Source organism: Schistocerca americana, unplaced genomic scaffold (genome assembly GCF_021461395.2).
Source record: "Schistocerca americana isolate TAMUIC-IGC-003095 unplaced genomic scaffold, iqSchAmer2.1 HiC_scaffold_34, whole genome shotgun sequence".
Classification (NCBI taxonomy): Eukaryota; Metazoa; Arthropoda; class Insecta; order Orthoptera; family Acrididae; genus Schistocerca; species Schistocerca americana.
Window position 1 is genome coordinate 846,449 of NW_025726060.1, and position 21,709 is coordinate 868,157.

Here is a 21,709-nt window from a genome sequence, read left to right on the forward strand (position 1 = left end):
ACTAGAAGCATTTGAAGAAGCATTTTGTCAGCATATTGGTCAGACACAAACCAAAGCAGTATCAAAGATCAGTTAATTAGTCCGCCAAACTTTGACAATTCCAACTTTCGCACCATAACGCAGTTCTTTGAATACATGGTAGAGAAAAACCAGTATTTAAATGAACTGTACAACCAATCTCCACTAATACAATTGTGCATTTCAAAATTTCCAAGATCATTGAAGGTTTCATTACTAACAGGCCAACAGAAAGACAACATTTCCGCATTTATGGAACTATTAAAACTAGTAGAAATACAGCAATCTGATTATGCTTTTGTCAATAAAAATTTTTCAAGACAAAACGCAAATCAGCCAAACAAATGTAATTTTGAGCAGTCACGGATTGTGAATAACAATCGTAAGAATCGCTAGCACAGTGAAGGGGAAAATTTTGTTTTCGATAACACAAAGGGCCATAATGGAACGCAGTATAGCAACAATGCGAGTCTGAATACACAGCAGCAACGATGCCTGCCGCATAGCATGGCAGAGATTCAGCACAACCTTCCAAATAGGGCTAATTTTCACTTGACTCAGCCTCCAACAAACACGCCAGCCGGGACTCATTCTACGGCGCCACAGCAAAGAAACCAATACATACAAAAACCGCAGTTCCAGAATAATACTCGTCACACGCCATACATCAGCAGTTATAATGACAGGCGTAGAGGAAATGAACAGGGATCACAACGCATGTTCCACAACAGCAATTTTAATCAGTATCAAAACAATTCACAACAGAATAACTCGTATGAACGAACGTGATACTAGATTTCATCCGTCACAAAACGCCAACGAACTGTACGGCTAATAGAAAACTCACAACATTCCTCGACAGGAAATGACACACCAGAACACATACGACTAGAAACAGCCGCTGACGCGTTTCTGAACAACGACACAAATAACAAGGAAACAGAATGTACAATGACTGAACATGTCACTACATTCCATGTTGTACGTGATACACTACTACATGAGAGGCCAGTAGTACAGAAAACCATATGTCACTCTATAGTCCACATAAGAATACAATAACAGGTTATCCCAGCAATAATTGATTCAGGATCACCCATGTAAGTAATTAATGAAGAAACGTTCAACAGATGCAATATGAAGAATAGCTATCCCGTATTCCCATTAAGTAAAACCTAGGTCAAAGACGCATTTTCCTGGGAAAGGAATAGAAGTAAAGAGACAGACACCGTTATCATTTATTGCAGCTAGAACATTTCACACTAATTGTTGGATAGTTCCACTATTGACAACAAATGCCATATTAGCAGTAAATTTTCTCGTTCAGTACGAAGCAAATGTCGATTTCAAACTGTCATATCCAACACTACATAATGGAGATGAAGAAATTGTACTTTTATTCCAAAATACACTATCAACGGAAGAACAAAGCATTAATAGGATTGAAATTATTCCAGATTTTTCCGACAATGGTTGTTATTTAACATTATACACAGATGTAAATAATGGCGGTATCCCAGAGAACCATGAATATAATGTAATGGAAACAATTGCCCGCAAAATAGGGGAAAGTATGGCGAATACGAAAACAGAGAGTACAGAATTAGAGAATATTCTTGTGCAGCATAAAACAGTCTTCAATAACATTCCAGGAACTATGGCAGGATTCATGTATGAATTCCAGGTAAAGCCACTTGAAACTTTTAAAGCAAAACATTATCCCATTCCACACATACATACAATGCGGTAAAGAAGGAATGCTTAAACAAGGAATAATTGAACCAGCAGCCAGCCAGTATATAAATCCTTTGCATGTTGTAAAAAAGAAGGATGGGTCACTTGGTTTACTTCTTGATTCATGTCAAGTGAACAACATAATAATTACAGAAAGAAGCTGCTCACAGACGCTGGAGGAGTTATTACAGAAATTCCATGACACTTCCATTTACACGACCCTAGACTTAAAATCCGGATTTTGGCAAATCCATCTACACTCAAACTTTAGAAAATACAAGGCACTCCTTTGCTTTGGGGAATGTTATCAGTTTTGTAAACTTCCATCTGGTTTAACGATTTCCTCAGCCGCATTTATAAGAGGCATAAACATAATACTTCCATAAGAACTCAAAAACAAAATCACAACATATGTAGATGATATTCTCATTGCAGAGACTAATTGGGAACAGCATAGCCAAACCCTTAAACAGTTATTGAGATTATTCGAGCAAGAAGGTATAACAGTAAACCTGAGTAAATCAGAGTTTGGAAAAGCCGCAATAACATTTATGGGTCACATAATTTCAGAAAAAGGCATTGCAACAGATCCGATAAATTGCAAGCGTTACAAGACATCACTGTCCCAACAAACAAAAAGGAACTATGGAGCTTTCTAGGCCTAATTAACTATTTTCGAAAGTTCATACATTACAGAGCTCTAGCACTCCATTCTTATACCAATTAACAAGCAAAGATGCAATTTGGTCCTGGAATGAACAAGTCGAATCTGAATTCGAAAATTTGAAAAACGCATTACTAAACGCACCTTTACTGTCACATCCTGAGCCAACAAAAAACATTTCAATTGCAACTGACATCTCGACAACCGCATTAGGTGTCCATATTTGTCGGCCAGTGTGGCCGAGCGGTTCTAGGTGCTTCAGTCTTGAACCGCATGACCGCTACGGTCGCAGGTTCGAATCCTGCCTCGGGCATGGATGTGTGTGATGTCCTTAGGTTAATTAGGTTTAAGTAGTTCTAAGTTCTCAGGGACTGATGACCTCAGATGTTAAGTCCCATAGTGCTCAGAGCCACTGGAACCATTTTTTTGTCCATATTTACCAAGTAATAGAGGAAGACGGTAAAATAACAAGTAGAATACTTTCATCAGCCGAACGTAATTATTTCGTAACGGAATTAGAGGCACTATGTGTAGTTAGGGCGTTCAAAAGGTTCCGCGATTATCTGTACGGAACGTACACAATAGTCTAGACTGATCACAGAGCGATACAATTTTTACTGTCATACAATTTTATCCATGACAGATTGAACCGTTGGAAACTGTTTTTACAGGAGTTCGACTTAACAATAATCCCCATTCCCGGCACCCAGAACATTGTTGTCGACGCACTGTCAAGCTCGCTAAACAGCAAACGACAGGAGAAAGAAAATACTTACTGCCAAACAAACCACAGTTTAATGCATATACAGCAAGTCGCCTTTGAAAATTTTATTTCATCATCAGTACAGGAAATAGCGAGACTGCAGAAGAAAGATGAAACTTTGAAAGAAAACTTAACGCTTTGGCAGGACAATGGTAGCACAACAATTAGAAACAACTACACAATATGTAAGAATATTCTATTTTGTCGCCCGTGCCCAAACAGGAACAATTGGCTGCTGTACATTCCGAAAGAACTAATAAATAAATTGATATGGTATACCCACTTAAGTTATGCACACTACGGAGGCATGAAATGTTTTCTGAATCGCTGACAAAATTCTCACTTTAACAACATGGACAAAAGCATTCGTAGGGTTACAGCCTCCTGTAAGATGTACCAAAAGGCAAAATCCTCGACAGTATCTCATATTCCACCACTGTATCCCATAACACCTGCTAAGCTAAGACATATGGCAGGAGTGGAGCTTTTTGGTCAAATCCCCAGGACAAACAAAGGGTTCAGCTATATTTTTGTAGCCGTAGAATTAACATCAAGATTTGTTACATTTTCTCCATTACGTAATGCCACTGACAAAACAATAGCAAAAGCATTCGTAAAAGATATTTTATCAGCAGTAGGCTATGTACAAAATGTCATTTCAGATAATGGACCGCAATTCAGATCAGGAACATGGACAAGAATGTTAGAAAGCAAAAACATATCACCAATATATATATATATATATATATATATATATATATATATATATATATGTATATATATTGTGTTGTCAAGTGCACTATCTATTATTTCGTGGTGACGAAGTCTACGCTTTTTCGCAAAAGTAATCATCTCAATGATTTTATTCGATGGTTCTTTGTTTTTCAGAATTACTGTCGGTGAAAGCATTGTTGCTTCATTTGGGATTGCGTTTATTACATCTTGAATTTGTGGAATGTATTTGTCCCAGGTGGTACGATTCCTGTGGCAATAGATTCTGCGTAGTTTTCCTATTTATTGGTGATGAAGTATTAGTTCACACTCATTATCGTTTCCACTGCACAGATGCAGTAAATTCGAACTTCTGTGTGCAGGCCCATACAGAATTCGCAATATTTCCCACGCCAATGTATTGCATGTTGAAACGATACATAACAAGAAATCCAAATGAAATCACCATGTCTCCAATGTAGAACATTTCTTAACTTAGAAAACTTTATTCCAGACTACATACAGGGACAGAATGAAACGCAAATATGCAATAATAGTAGTTTGAGTGCGCGTCAGCAACAAACAAAGCCGCATATCACAGCAAACCGATAATGGTATCTTCCAAGTATGAAATATGTTCACAAGGAGCTGCCCCGGGCAAACGATCCTGCTGTGGCTAATTACACTGTATCACAGAGAGAAAATAACAGTTGATGAAAGCGGACTCCCAGTATATTTAGCCCCACATTCTATATAATGGAGCTGTGCTTAATTACATTACGCCAAGGCAAGAGAAACATGTGAAACATTTTTTAACTTAAAGACAAGATACAGACATTGAAACGACTTTTGAATTTGTGCACTGATAGCACATAAATAAAATTACCTTTGTGATATAAAATGTCTTGATAACTTAATAAAATGTTGATTTCTTTCAGCAATAAATAAACTGATAATGCCGACAGTATATAAAATTTTTGTTCATTAGTAACAGTAACATGTCTTCTGTGTGGTCACTAGCCACGAAAATAAACGTAGTTTTAGTTAGGATAAGGATGTTGAATACTTAGGTCACGCAGAGAGCTGACGCAAGTTGATGTTCCAGAATATTTTATAGGTCATGCCGGGAGCTGACGAGATTTTACAAAAATTATATTATGATAAAATGTTTTCTAGTTCATACCGAGAACTGACGAGAATTATCAGAAGGTTTTTATTGAAGTCATGTGGTGTGCTGACGGTATTTAATCCTGAATGTTTTGTAAAAGGTGATGCAGAGAGCTGACGCAAGTTACAGACGCTGGAGGAGAAGGTATATGTTAGTAAATAAGAAATATTTAATGTTAAATAATAATTTTGTTAGCATGTGACACATCGCAGCACTACGGATGGAGAAAACACATTAAAATGTTTACCTTAGTCAATGTTTACCTTGCTTTTCAGCTGTATAATTTCTTTACAACAGTTATATCATTACAACAATCCCCAATTCATATAATATACAATTTTTTTATTCTACCATTTACAGAACGATGTTTGATACACAATTTTAAACAAAATTTATATTATTACTGACAACAGACGACTCGCAACTGGCGACTGCATCACTGAATGGAAAATAAAGGTAAATGGGAATGTTTTGTAAAATTTATTTAATTTCTTTCCATATCAATACTGATAGTGAAGTACCCACACAAAGCTCTTTGTTGGCGGGAGAGTCCTCGCATTGATACATAGGGAAAGTGGCAAGAAGCGCGCAGCATTGTCGATAGAACACTCTTGAGTCAACCTTTGTGCAGTGAAGTTGTGTGTAGAGAGAGAGTGGTGTGCCTGTTCGCCACCAGCTTCATGTTACTTAAAGAATACTATAATTATATAATTCGTAATTAATTATGAATTATTAAAAATCGACGTCATGAAGACATCAAAGACATTTAAGTGCTAACTGCATATTGTAGGAACGTTGTTACATTTTTTATCTGTTTTATGTAAACGATCCCCAAACTAAAGCTTTATAAACTCAATCATTATAAAGAGTTAAATATTTATATTCCATCATTTTCAGAATAGACCAGTTTATCTCTGTCAATATCATATTATTTTTCACTGATCACAGTAACCACAAGATTTAACTTTTGTTGAGTTTCCTGAATTTTTCTATTTAATAATGACATTGAATTTTTCACAAGTAACTTCAATCAAAAAAGCAAATGAATAATAAGTACAGTTTTAGCTCACATATTTGTCATCTCAGTAAATGAATGCCAACTCAAACTATTATCAACAATAGATCGGGGTGAGTATATTCAGACATGCAGTCAGATGACGCTATCAGAGGCGACCCAGTAAAATAAAAGGTAAGAAAAATATATATGTACGTTTTCAGGTTCACTGTATAGACAACCAGTACTAAGGGCTACGGCGTAAGTTTCTGCGCTCACGTCGAAATAATCTCCTTTTGATTAGTCACATTAATATTGCCACCAATAAAGGCGCAAGGCGTACAACATTGTGTACCCTTAAGACTATCAGATCAGACACGTTGTGAAAAGCAAGTCCAGACAGAAAGCTGCGAGGCACCAAAAGTTCAATGCTCATTCTTTCATTAGACGGAAAGTAAGTTAAATTCTATCTTTTACTTATTAGACGGTAAGGTTTCTAAACAACATTTTAAGGTCGAGCATTTTATGCCGGGCATGACCCTGACCGTTACAAGTATTAACGCGAAATACACTCTGCTGTCACGTAATTTAAATCATTATTCATTATTTGTTTGGACTCTGCTACTCACTCCAACTGTCATCTAGTGGCAGCTTCAAACTGGGCAGGTCAGACTGTCCAGTATAGTCTGTTCCCTGTCGGAAGAATTTGCAACCTATGTGCGGAAGCGGACCTCCCAGGTCCTTTGTGCATGCAGGTAGGATTAGCGGTTGTAACGGCCGAACAGGTAGCTGCGAGACCCCGTAGCGGACGGGCGTGTATGTCTTCCAGCTAAGCCAGGAGCCGCAGTTGGCGCGCTGCCTGTGCAAGTTGTAACGTTTAATGTAATAAACAATTATAACAGACAACTTGTTCCGTCTAGTTATTGTGAGTGGAAACAAGGGGAGGACAGTAAGTTCTCTCGCACTATACATTCACACTCCAATGTGCCACCACGGGAGGAAGAGCCCACGAGCACATTTTTTGGTCCTCCGGGCCGGATTAGTGACCACGCGGAATTTACGTTCGCGCGGATTTGTTTTCCGGTATTTGTGAACTTCTAAAAAACCACGTGTGAGCTGCACACGTTATCGGTTTCGTTGTTGACTGCTATCGAGTGACTCAAGGCCTGTTCGGGACTTCGACAATAACAGCCTTAACAACGACGATCGGGGACGTATTTGTGAACATTTAATGTGTCTCTAATTCAAACGCGAGAGGCAGAGAAACGCGTCGGTGCCAGCATCATCGGTGACGTCACCTCCTGCTCCCGCCGTAACTTCGCGCCGTCGGAGACTGCAACGCCTGCCACGCCAGCTGCCAGTGTCTGTGACGCCGCTGCTGTTCCAGTCCGTACTGCCGCTGCAGCCTGGTAAGTGCAACTGTTGGCTTCCTGCTATCATCTTCCTGGTCCTAAAATGGAGCCCTCAGAGAAAACAAAATTAGTCAAGCAGAGAGGTGTAGCAAAGGCCGCTCTCGCGCGCTTAGCGAGCTTTGTGCAGTCTGCAGACAGTACCAGCATCGAAATGTTGGAATCAAAATTAAATCGTTTGACTCGGATTCGGACTGATTTTGAGTCGTCTCAAACACGGCTGGAAATTGAAGACGAATCAGCAGATCACAATAAGGACAGGGCAGAATTCGAGGATTCGTGGGACTTTGTTGAATCCACTCTCAAGGGTTCAATGAAGAGGTACACCCAGCTTCCGCAGCCTTTGGGCTCGAATCCATCAGGCAGTGTCAGTTCTTTGAAACTACCCGCTATTAACTTGCCAAATTTTGAAGGTGACTACCTTAAGTGGTCATCATACAGGGATACGTTTTTGAGCTTCATTATGAATAACAATTCAATTGATGACGTTCAAAAACTTCACTACCTTAATTCGTCCTTGCGAGGTGAAGCTAAAGACCTTTTGAAACATATACCTGTCACAGCAGGAAATCTAGCGATAGCCTGGGGACTTATTACGCAGAGGTATAATAACCCAAAAATAAGGCCTTGCCTAAGGTCGGCCATGGCGCAGCGAGCGATTATAGGCAACTAATTAATCACGTATGCAGCCATTTGAAGGCCTTAAGAAGCTCTCAAACCTGATGTTCCACTTCATGAAGTTATTCTTTCGGAAGAGATTCTGTCCGGTATGCGACCCACAGATCGTCATGAGTGGGAGGTAAAGATGTCTGGGTCAACATTCACCACATTAAATGAACTAATAGATGTTTTGGAAACAAAATGTCAGGCCCTTGAGTTGATCAGGTTCAGGGATAACACCTCAAGGGATTTGCAAGGAAATGCCAATCAAACAAGACTTGTGAGGAGGGCTCATCTCGCTAATGCTGATGCTGAGGAATCATGTAATTTTTGTAGTGAAACTCATCCTATCACTAAATGCAAAGGGTTTCAAGCATTAAATGTCGATGAGCGGCGGGCATATGTCACAAAAAATAAGCTTTGTTTTTTGTGCATCCGCTCTAGTCATTTCTCGACTAAATGCAGGATTTCTCTTTGTAAGACCTGTAAAGGAAGGCACAACATACTGCTCCACAAGCCTGCTGAACCAAGGAATGGGCAGAATAGTGAACCAGGAGGCCATTCCTTGGCCCATCAAACTACGAACGGGAAAGCAAACATCCATTGTAATGTTTTGTTAGCAACAGCTGTTGTCAACATTAAAGACAGCATGGGTAGGCAGCAGGTTTGCAGAGTTCTGCTAGATAGTGCGAGTCAGCTATCCTTTATATCTAAGGGCATGGCAGAGAAATTAAAACTGAAACGAAGTAAACATTCGTTTCCTGTGAAGGGTATAAACAGTGCCTTTGCAGCCTCAGTGTCTTACACTTGTGATGTTGAACTGTCGTCTAGGGTCAACGACTTTCATGTCAGAACCACTCGTGCTATCGTAGATCATGTCACCAGTGACCTACCAGCGAGCAAGATAGACACAAGGTCCTGGAATGTCCCGTGTAATCTTCCGCTCGCTGATCCAGAATTCAACAAGCCTGCCACAGTAGATTTAATTCTTGGTGCTGAGGTTTTCTTTGACGTTGTTTGTAAGGAAAGGCTGGTGAAACCAAGTCATCCACCACTGGTCGAAACAAGATTTGGCTGGATTTTGTCTGGTAGGATGCCTTCAGCTGCATGTAACATGCCTCGTTCTACAGTGACCTCGTGCTTTGTTAGAGGTGACAATTTAAATGCCAAGCTGCAACGGTTTTGGGAGTTACAGGAACTGTCTACGAAAATGATGAGTAAGCAGGATAAAATATGTGAGGCTCACTTTCAGCGCCACACGTCACGAGATGAAGATGGGAGATTTTTGGTTCGACTACCAATGAAACCTGACTGTAAATCCTTAGGCGAATCACGACAACAAGCATCTCGGAGATTGGCGCATCTTGAGAAGAAGTTTAAAAGGCAACCAAATCTGCAGAAGGAATATGCTGCATTGATGCATGAGTATGGTAATGAGATCGCTTTGCTGATGGCCAGTTCCCCTATTCCACATAATAGCAAATTAAGGGATTTGCACCCGTTTGTTGATGCTGAAGGTATTTTACGAGTGGGAGGGAGATTAATGAATGCTAGTGTACCATCCTATTATCGTACCGCCTATGCATCATTTGACAAAAACTCTCATAATTGATGAAAATGAAAATCTGTTGCATGCTGGGTCACAACTTTTGTTGGATATGTTGCGTAGGAGGTTTTGGATCCCCAATGGGCGTAACACAGTCGAGGGAGTTGTCAGAAAATGTTTAAAATGCTTTAGGCTTAAGTCAAAGACAGCAGTTCAACTCATGGGTCAGCTACCTGCAGCTAGAGTAAACCAGTCTCATCCATTCCAGCAGGCCCTGTTGCTGTAAAGCATGGTGGAAGACGAAGTAAGGTTACCACCAAGGCTTATATTGCTTTATTCATTTGCATGGCAACCAAGGCCATCCACTTAGAATTTGTTAGTGACTTGGTAACAAGTTCATTTTTGGCCGCCCTCAGAAGATTCATTGCAAGAAGAGGGAAACCTTCTCACATGTACAGTGACAATGGCACCACATTCGTAGGTGCAGACAATGAGCTTAAACGTTTTCTCTCTAATGTTGCTACTGTTGAAGGTGTGGTGAATTTTTCGACCTCAGAGGGAATCAGTTGGAGGTTCACTCCACTTCGTGCCCCCCACTTTGGTGGTCTCTGGGAGGCAGGAATCAAATGCATGAAGTCACATCTCAAATGTGTCATCGGCAATGCAGTGCTGACATTTAAAGAACTGACTACTGTGTTAATTCAGATAGAAGCATGCTTAAATTCAAGGCCATTGTGTCTTCTCTCTGATGACCTAGATTCTCTTGCTGCTCTCACTCCTGGTCATTTCCTAATCGGACAGGCTCTTTGTGCTCATCCTGAACCCTCTCTCCTTGAGGTTCCCGCCAACAGGTTGCACAGATGGCAACTTGTGCAGCAGTTGCATCAGTCCTTTTGGAAGAGGTGGTCCACAAGAATACATACATGATCTGCAGCAACGCAAAAATTGGACATCGGAAGGATCATGGCGACCCCAGATCGGCGATCATGTGCTGGTGAAAGAGGATAATTTGCCTCCCTTGGTGTGGAGGCTGGGTGTCATTGACCAGCTGTTTCCCGGTCCTGATAAGTGTGTGCGTGTGGTAATGGTAAAAACTGCTAATGGGCAGATTAAGAGGCCTATAGCAAAATTGTGTCCCCTGCCTAAGCAGTGAATCACTTAAGTGTTCCCTCAGATCTGTGTAGTGGTATATGATACAGAGCCACTGCCAAATTGCTATTTACTGGAATAACCTCATAATTCTTAAAATCAGCTTAGGAAGCTGTGGATGTTTCTTGTGGACTAACTGCTGTTAGTATTGATTTCATGTTTTTATGCAGTGTAACATTAATAGTTTATTGTTTTTTGTCCTACATGTTAGTACCCATCATGTTCCACATGCAGCATGACAGTGGTGTTTTGGTGATGTGGACATCCCAAATGTTAGTGTATTCATGTTTTATGTGTATTGATATTGTGCCTAGTTATATTTTTATTGTTTACTTGTTTTGATTTTGTTGTTTGTTAAAATTTTGGTATTTGTAAAATGAGAAAACTCATTTTAGAGTGGAAGTATGTTTGGACTCTGCTAGTCACTCCAACTGTCATCTAGTGGCAGCTTCAAACTGGGCAGGTCAGACTGTCCAGTATAGTCTGTTCCCTGTCGGAAGAATTTGCAACCTATGTGCGGAAGCGGACCTCCCAGGTCCTTTGTGCATGCAGGTAGGATTAGCGGTTGTAACGGCCGAACAGGTAGCTACGAGACCCCGTAGCGGACGGGCGTGTATGTCTTCCAGCTAAGCCAGGAGCCGCAGTTGGCGCGCTGCCTGTGCAAGTTGTAACGTTTAATGTAATAAACAATTATAACAGACAACTTGTTCCGTCTAGTTATTGTGAGTGGAAACAAGGGGAGGACAGTAAGTTCTCTCGCACTATACATTCACACTCCAATGTGCCACCACGGGAAGAACAGCCCGCGCGCACATTATTTGTTATTATTCGCTACCTCTCCCTCTCGTTCACACACACACACACACACACACACACACACACACACACACTCGTACAAACGCGTGCTGAGGCGTGCATACATACGGAATTTCAGCTTACTATAACAATTTTTAAAATAGAATATAAAATTTCCTACTGAAGTTTTTTTATAGGTCCTTTATCCCTGTTAGATCATGATATGCCATCTTGTCTCACTTTAGTGTTTGTTCTGCAACGTAAAAAAGACTGAGAAATGAGCTTGTGATCACTTAAATTTATCTAAATTTGTATTACTGTTCAAATATGTAATCAAAGTATCCATATTATGTTGATCTTTGTTCTAGAAATAGATAAATTGCCTTCTACTGCCAAAAGTGCCATAAACTGCATAAAAGTTATACATAGAACACATACATCCCTTGGTGCTTGACATATATTCAGATGGTAGAATGTTCCCTGAAAACGCATAGTGGAAAGTGTGGTTTTCATTGTTTACATCTGTTTGTATTTTCAGTTGAAAGGCTGCATGTTACCATTAAACGAAGTTCTTAAGTTAAATAATAGAAAAACAATAAATTATTTATTATTTAACTGCTGTTAAACAGCTTTTAAATAATAGAAATACGACACCATGTCTGTGTCTGACTCTTTTAATACTGGAAATAACGAAGCAAAAGTTGAAAAACATATCGGAATGAATTATAGACTCGTCACAATAATTTGGTTATGTTTCCCAGTACTTCGACCAATTGGTAGCATATTTTTCGTGGAGCAATAATTCTCGTTGAGCACTGAACACAGAGTTACTGAAATGTTAATCGCAAGGCGTTAAAGTTGACTGTTAGGGTTAAAGCGGCGCTGCCGGCTAGGGCAGCCCATTCGCGACTATCGCCTCTCAAATCGAATGCCGGAGTGTGCTCTGCTGCAGCGCCACTATTCTGTATGAAAGAGTCTTGTATTGATTAGCTACCAGCGGAGAGCGGGGGTTCCAGCCACTCCAAATTTGATGCTCATGCAGGCTAATAAGCAGCCGGTAGCTTGCTCCTCGCTCGCTTTAATCTCACTGCTGCTGCAGCGCCGCTTCTTCTTCATTAATCGCATTTCACTCAGCTCGGCCCGTACACACAATGCTAAGCCAGCCGCAGATGCGCAGTTTACAGCCTATGACCACAACTCACGTGTAGCACAGGCTAACGACCGTGCCTCAGGAGTGTTGCTGTTGCTTCTGAATTTCAATTGCTCACAGGGACATCCCAGCTGCGGTATCGAGCAGAGCACTGCCATCGCCTCAGCCAACCGAATCAAATAAAAACTCTGTCGATATTTGACGCCATCTTTTATTCTTTCATTTTTCCCTGTTTTTCCTTGGCCTTCCCGGATTTTAATGTTCCCAATTACTGAGTATCAGGATAGATTTGTGACTGGTTCCAGGATTTCCTTGCAAATACATAGTGCAACATGTCGTTCTTAACAGGACGAAATCTGCAGATGCTAGTATGATTTCGGGAGCACCATACGGTCTGTAAAGTCGTTACAATTACAGTACAAATAAATAATAAGCATATCAGCGGACATTACTCTAAACGCTGTAACACCGTCACTAGTCTTGGTAAATGTCCCAGTTCCACGAGGAAGAGTGTGCACAAGGTCATTAGGTCTTACACAGCTGGAATTTTTATTGATGCGTCTCACGGTTCGGAATAATCCCAGACATTTCTCTATGGAATTAAGTTCTGGTGATGTAGTCCTGTTGCCGTAGGATGCTCGAGTGGTTTCCAACCAAGACCGTATGTATCCAGTCCTGTTAAAAGACGCTTACTACTTCTTTAGTATGCGAAACGTCTGAATATCAGTAGGTGAAATTTTGATGGGACGATCCTTCGCCTGTAACACAGATCTCCACACCCACAAACTTGCTATTCAATAAATAGAGTGCCTAATACACTCTACCATCCCCTAAGTGCCAAATCATTTGAAGACCTTGGTCGCACCACCAAGAAAAAGCGAAACGGAAATGCAACTACCTGACTTTCGGTCGATCAATCAGGGATTGAACTCCACTAAATCCTTCCTATTATCATACCGTTACAGGTTAGGTGAGTTGTGTTTGTAGGAGATTTAATTACGAAGTGTAGCGTACTCCTGAACTTCATCAAACATGCAACATGTATAAACTCGTAACACAATTGTTCCATACAGGTAATCTGTATTAATCATCATTACTCGACGGGAATCAAGCTAGGTCGGGGACACATCGTGGTCGATTACATGCTCATAATCAAAGACTCAAGCGTTCACAGAATAACCAAATTTAAAGTTCAACATTTTCGTACAGAAGCTGAGTCGAAAACTCTGTGATGTGCCTCGCAGTACGAAGATATACAAAATTGTATCGCAAACATGATTCTTGAAGCGGGTGTTGACTGGGGATAGAGCATTGTTGCCCCACCTAAATTTAGATAAATGAGGGCGAAATTACCACTCGCAAGACCCCATCACATTTCTACCAACTGAATTTACTGTTACAGAAAGTACCTAAACCGAAAAATCTGACCTAACTCCCATGCAAAATCACAGTTAAGTGTGCGTACAATGACTCTTCTACGACTGACTAACGCTGCACAAAATCCTAGCTGCCTCGTCACCGTGAACAGAGACCGAAAGAAACTTGGAGGGGTGAACAGACAAATCTGTCAGCAGACAGAAGAGACGACATCTTTTTTCTCCTACTCAAAATCTTCCATCGCTTCATTATCTAAGAGGTTGTTATTGACAGAGAGATGGGGATTAGGAGAAGGTTAGAAGAAGGAGATTGATAGAGAGAAGGGGATAAGGAGACTGACACAGAGAAAGGATAGACGAGATAGACAGAGGGGGAGGGAGGAAGAAGAGATTGATTTATGGGAGTGAGGAGATGATATTAGAGAGGGAGAGAGGAGGTGAAGTCAGAGTGGGGAAGAGGTGACTGACTTAGAGACGGAAGGAGGTTATGCACAGAGAAAGGAGGAAGAACAGATGGTCAGAGAGGAGCAGATGAACAGAGAGAGGTGGGAGGTGCAGATGGGCAGGGAGAAGGGCAGGAGGAAATGGGCAGAGAGGAAGGTCTAACAGAAGACTGGGATACATACACACCCATGCAATGCCAGGTACTCAGCTAGTATGTATCTATTTATAAACTTTACCATTAATTATACAGTATCAATCACAGTATATAGCAAAAATCTGCAAGCATGAAATTATAACTGAAGCAATAACATTCCAATATTTGCCATGTGAATATCTCGATTAAGTCCCGTATAATTGATAACAAACCTTGCCTCTGACTTACCTTAATTTGGGCTACATTGGTGTGTGTGGACCATGAATAATGGTGCTCAGACATATTTTGCTGCTGGTGTAACACGTCACGTAACGGAGCAGTATGGTCCGAGATGGATAGGTTGGGCACAATCTATACCTTGGTCTACAAAACGATCGAACCTGAGTCCTCTGGATTTTTCTGCCTGACGTGTACAGCATTCCTGTTGCTGTAGCTGAAGAACTGCGACAATGAGTTGTACAGTGAAGTAGTAACAGTAGTGGTCGTAATATTTTTATTTAACTGCAGATCCCTTTAATTCCGATATTGCACATGTCTTTGTATTATCATTTACGAACAGCACAATAAAGTACTTCACATTTAGATACATTTAGAGACTTACAGGCCTAGAGCGAAAGGGATGTGACAGATAGTCGGCCGTGGCCTTATAGCAGGAAACATCCCGACATTTGCCTGAAATGGTTCAAAGAAACCACGGAAAATATAAATAAGGATTTCAGAATGAAGACTGAAGCTCCGAATACAAGGCCACTACGTTTAATAGAGTGCTACCTCACTCGGTTTACAATACCGTTTTACAAATAAGTTATTTAATGACGATAAAAGGCTATGCTACACTGTTCATTTATTTCTCACTCCCAGTCACTGTGCACATTACACTCACCATTTACACATTGTTTCATAATACTTTACGCACTTGTTGGCTGATGTCAGTACCATTTTGTGTCCTCAACTTTCCAACTGCCATCATGGGAAACTTGAGTCAGCATCCCTCTATAACGAGTGAGATGTTGAGTTCAGGAAGTGGATAAGGTGTTGTTCCAGAAAAGGAGAAAAATAAGGAAAACATATAGCGTGAAAGTGTTATGTGGAATGTTAGAAATATTACTGTTGTTACTATTGTTTGTGTTACATTTTTTAAATAAACCTCTGCTCTGTGTCATCTAACATTCACGAGATAATCTGAGGGTGTTCGATAGTATTCGTAGTCACTGCAGAGACGAGTGCAGTATTGCTTCCCAGTATAAGAACACGTCGTCCACCTTCATTAACAAGTGCGATTATACAGTAAATTATAACTGTAACGAGGTGAAATGATATTGTATTTCCTGTTAAGGTAGACCATGTGTGAAATTTGAGTCCAGCCATGATCGGCAAGCTCGTATTTATACTAACTAGGACAATAATTGATACTGAAATCAGTGGTCGTTCGAACGAACAGACCAGCAGTTGTCTTATGAATGGCCAGTCTGCGGACAAATTGAAACGCGTACGTTCCATATGTATTCTGTAACAGCGATGGCGAGGCATGACAGAATCTCTGACCAGAGAGTTATTTATCGTTGCTAGTCTGCGCTTGACCGCGCGAGAGTTCAGTTCCGAGTTGTCAGTTGCGAATGAGAGTCGGTCGCGAGTGGGACACAGTTGCGAATGGCAGGCAGTCGCGAGTGGGACGCAGTCGCGGGCGTCGACATGGGTCTCTGGTCAAGATTCAGGACGAGGTATATTGTTAAATAAGGTAATGAAGCTGCATTGTGCACATCATATAATGTAATGTATATTTTTTTGTAATTAATTTGTTCAAGAAATGCCCCAATAATAATTTTGTTTTCAAAGCAATTTTTTAAGAAAACAATCATTTGAATTGAAAGAATATTTCCCATGCATTTCCTTAAAGAAATGTTTCACTTAAATTCAAAGAATATTTGCGATGCTTTTCCTCCAAGCTCTGGCGAAAATAAGAGCAGATGCAGATTTACTGAGGTAAGAATTTGGGTTTAATTATTGCACAGGGCCAAAGATCGACTTTTCGGTCTATTTTCGTTTTCATTATCATTGAATTGTCTTTCATTTTTGTGGGGAGCTTACACTGATTCAGATTGCTATTTCTCAATTTTAATTGTCATTGTCCATTAGATATAATTGCTGGGAGGCTACGCTTGGCTCCATTTTTATTAACTTTGTTCTTAATTTCTGCGGGGAGGTTACACTTGGCGACATCCGGTCAGGATCGTATTTCTTTGGGAATCTTCTAAAAAAAAAACAGTCAGATATCTGCTCTTATTTGCTTAAATATAACTAAGATTTGGCGCAACGCTTTTACTAATTTTGTGACTTTCTTTCCACAGATCATCGGCAAGTCGTTGCTCTTTGTTGTACTTGTATTTGGTGAATTTTGCATTGTTTTTGTTTCATTGTGAATAATTGTGATTTGTGCTAAAATGCCGCGAAAAACTATTAATTGTACATCGTGAGGTGTAATGAATGAAATTACCGACTTAAACAACTTCACCGATAGTACTTGTGACACGCAGTGTAATGATGACAATTCTGCGTTCACTAACAATCAGTGCGTTCCAACTGCTAATGATGACTTTCACCTTAATGATGAACAAGCGAACTCAATTGTCTCCTCTATTAATTTGACGACAATTAATGACGTGTTGCGCTATATTGTAATGAGCGCTGCCCAGCTTAACACACCCGGTTTGGAAAATTCAAGTGACGTACAGACAAATTTTTCTAATGAAAATAATCAGGATATTCAAAGTAGGACGGATTTATTTAATCCCGAAATAGTGACTGACACTGTACGTTCGACTGACAAATCTTTTTGTAAATTACAGAATGATCAAATGGTCACACAGAACGTGACAATTGCATGTACTCCATCACAGAGCACTGAGAATGCAACAGCTACTTTTGGTTTGGATCAATTTATGGCAGTAATGCTACAGTTTAAAACGAACTTAGTGTAAATTCCAGACAACAGAGTGAAGATCTCAAACAACTTAGTGAACAGGTCAAACAACAGAATGAAAAACAAGACAAACTTAGTGAACAGGTCAAACAACAGAATGAAAAACAAGACAAACTTAGTGAACAGGTCAAACAACAGAATGAAAAACAAGACAAACTTAGCGAAAAATTAGACAACCATTACAAATAACTGAATGAACAAATTGATAAAAGTTTCAAAGTGACGAACGAAAAACAAGACAAACTTGACAAGCAGAACAAACAAGTTAGTGAACAGATTACAGTTGTTACCGTACAATATCAGGACAGTAAAGAACAATTACATGTGGATACTAAGGCTTGTGCTAATAACAGTAATGAAGAAGTTGGCACTGTTTCACAAGAATTAAGTACTACACGTGTAGGCACAACAGAATCACATAAAGACGAAATTAATGCAGTCACCGAACAATGTCCTAAAAACGCAGTACAGATACACGACGAGTTTAATTTAGTGTCACTGGAAGTTTCACACACTCTGAATACGGAAGTTGTTAATAAAAGTGAACGACACAACAACCAAATTGACGAAAGTATTACAGTAACAGAATTGAAAACTATTTCAGTTACCAATACGTCACAGAATCCGCCACTTTGCGAACATTTGTCTGACTCACGCAGCGCGTATAATGTGAGCAATTTACAGAGACTACGCGACTTAAAATCCGAAAAGCCATGTGACTTAAAATCTGAAAAGCTACGTAACTTGAAATCCGAAATGACACAGACAAAGAGATTCACACACAAACCTGAACGTGTTCACAAATTCAGAGACAAGAACGTAGATTACGAGCAATTTTTATTTGTAAGAAAATCTAAGGAATTTAATAGTGACAGGGCACAGGTACACGCTTTGAGCTGTATACGACAATTTATTTTTGTACTTTCACCGCTATTACCTGTAATGGAGAAACTAGCTTTGAACTGGATACGACAATTTGCTATTGTATTTTCGTCAGCATTGCCTATAATGCAGAAATTGGAATTAACATGGATACAACCATTTGCTTTTGAATTTATACCGCCATTGCATGCAACGCAAAAGCTAAAATTTATTTGGAGTACGTAATAGACCTCAGGGGATTCATTACACTTTAATGAATATGTGCCGTAGCGTGCATAGGGCCCTGATCTGTAGTAGTGCTGTTTCATCTTTAGTTTTCTGCACTGCTGCCTTCTCTTCTACTATCCTTTATATCTATCAAAACAGCTCTTTAACCATTGCTCTATCTAGAATTAAGAATATGTAATGAGAACGCGATAAGACAAAATTTTACCGAATGTGACAATTTTCATTAGGTACTCCAAAAATGACAACCACGAGAATTTTAATAACATAAAATCGTAATCATCAGTATGTGTATAATTATTAGTAACAGGAACCACATTTTTGTAACAATAGATGTTTTTCACCGAAACAGCATGAAAGTCAGCCGCTTAGCATACCTAACCAACAATGCAGTCTACAAGGTCAACCAAACTTTAATGTTTCGCCGCGTGCACGTATAGTCCCAGATCCAACAAATTGTAACGCACGGCAGCAAGGAAATAACTATGTACAGAGAAGACAGTATTTCAATTCCTATCGCAATGCACCGTATAGGAATGACTATCATGACAGACGTAAAAACAATGAGCATAATTACCAACATACGTTTAATAACAGTCGGTCCTACCAGCAGCAAAATTATCAGCAACAAGATATTCTGATGAATGAACCAGACAGTAGGTATCATCCAGAGCGTAATACGTCTGGAAGAAATAATAGAACAGTTCAAATAGTCGAAATGCCACAGAATCGTCCTGAGATAGGATTTGACTAGATACAGTACAGATCGCATCTTCCAGTAACACAAGCACTACTTTAAACATGCAAAATGTTGTTCACGAAAATGTAATTACTTTTGACGACATAAGAGATACTCTTTTGCAGGAAAGACCAGTTGTTCAAAAATCCATTTCACATCCTGTCATCGAAATTAAAATTGGTTCATCGAAATTTTCAGCAGTAATCGGTTCCGGATCACCTATGTCAGTAATAAATGAAGAAACTTTTAACGAGTGTAACAAAGAAAATACCTATCCCACATTACCATTAGGCAAAACGAAAGTGAAAGGAGCAGTATCGAGTAAAGGAGTAGACGTTAAATTACAGACACATATATCATTTTGTATTGCAGGTCACACATTTCACTCAAATTTTTGGATTGTTCCTTTATTGACAACAGACGTTATTTTAGGTACGAATTTTCTGGTACAACACGACGCAGTTATCGATTTTCAGAATTCTTATTTATTGTTGAAGGATGAAAATATACAATTTGCTATAGAATTTCAGCACTCACTATCTGCGGAAGAACAAACAATTAATCGCACAGAGGTCATTTCCGTATCACGTAACATAGACTGTAATCCCACATTGCTCACAGATACGTACGTACATAACTATAATACTCCAGACGAAGCTGACTATGATGTAATGCAGATGATTTCTGATAAGGTTAAAGAGAGCAGTGCAAATACAGACGACGAACGCACGCAACTACACAAAATTCTTTTACAGCAAGCTCCAGTTTTTGACAACATTCCTGGTACTATGTCCGATTTTATGTATGAATTTCAAGTTAAACAGCACGATACATTTAAAGCTAAGCATTATCCCATTCCGTATATTCACAGAGAATAAGTTAAGAAAGAATTGCAAGCTATGCTTGACCAAGGAATTATTGAATCGGCAGTTAGTCCGTACATAAACCCGCTCCATATTGTTAAGAAAAAGGATGGCTCACTTCGCCTTGTACTTGATTCGCGTCACATCAATGACATAATTATTAATGAAACAGATCGACCACAGACACTAGAAGAACTACTATAGAAATTTCACGGTAGTGCTATTTATTCCACATTTGATTTGAAATCGGAATTTTGGCAAATTCAACTTCATCCGAATTGCAGAAAGTACACAGCTTTTCTCTGTTTTGGTGACTGTTATCAATTTTGTAAATTACCTTTCGGCTTAACTATTTCTTCAGCAGCTTTTATTCGCGGTTTGAACACAATACTTCCGACAGAACTCAAAGACAGACTTACAACGTACGTAGACGACATTCTAATTGCAGAAGCTAACTGGGCTGAACACAATCTGATTCTAGAACAACTGTTGCTAACTTTTCATGCTCAAGGACTTACAGTTAATCTCAGTAAATCGCACTTTGGTAAAACTTCTATAAAATTTCTTGGACACATAATTTCAGCAGAAGGCATTGCGCCTGATCCGAAAAAACTTCAAGCTCTACGTGACATTTGTGGTGTCACCGCCAGACACCACACTTGCTAGGTGGTAGCCTTTAAATCGGCCGCGGTCCATTAGTATACGTCGGACCCGCGTGTCGCCACTGTCAGTGATCGCAGACCGAGCACCACCACACAGTAGGTCTAGAGAGACGCACTAGCACTCGTCCCAGTTGTACAGCCGACGTTCATAGCAATGGTTCACTGACAAATACGTTCTTATTTGCCGAGACGATAGTTAGCATAGCCTTCAGCTACATTTGCTACGACCTAGCAAGGCGCCGTATTCAATTGATAATTAATATTATGAAGCATGTAACGTAACGAGAGATGTTCTACAGTTGTGGATTAAAGTTAAGTATTCTACCAGTTACCTCCTGTTTTGCTAGTCTTATTTCTCTGACCTGTTCCAGACCTAACGCCAGTCAGCGTGTAATTAAACGCGTGCATTTCGGCCTCCTCTAGAAAAACAGTGTTGGCTCTTCTGCCAACACTACAACATTACTGTTCCTACGACGAAAAAACAACTACGCAGCTTTTTGGGTTTAATTAACTTTTTTCGTAAATTTATTCATCACTCTGTTTTAGACACACCTAGATTATGCCAATTAACAGGTAAAAACACTATTTGGTCCTGGGATAAGCAAGCACATTCTGAATTTATG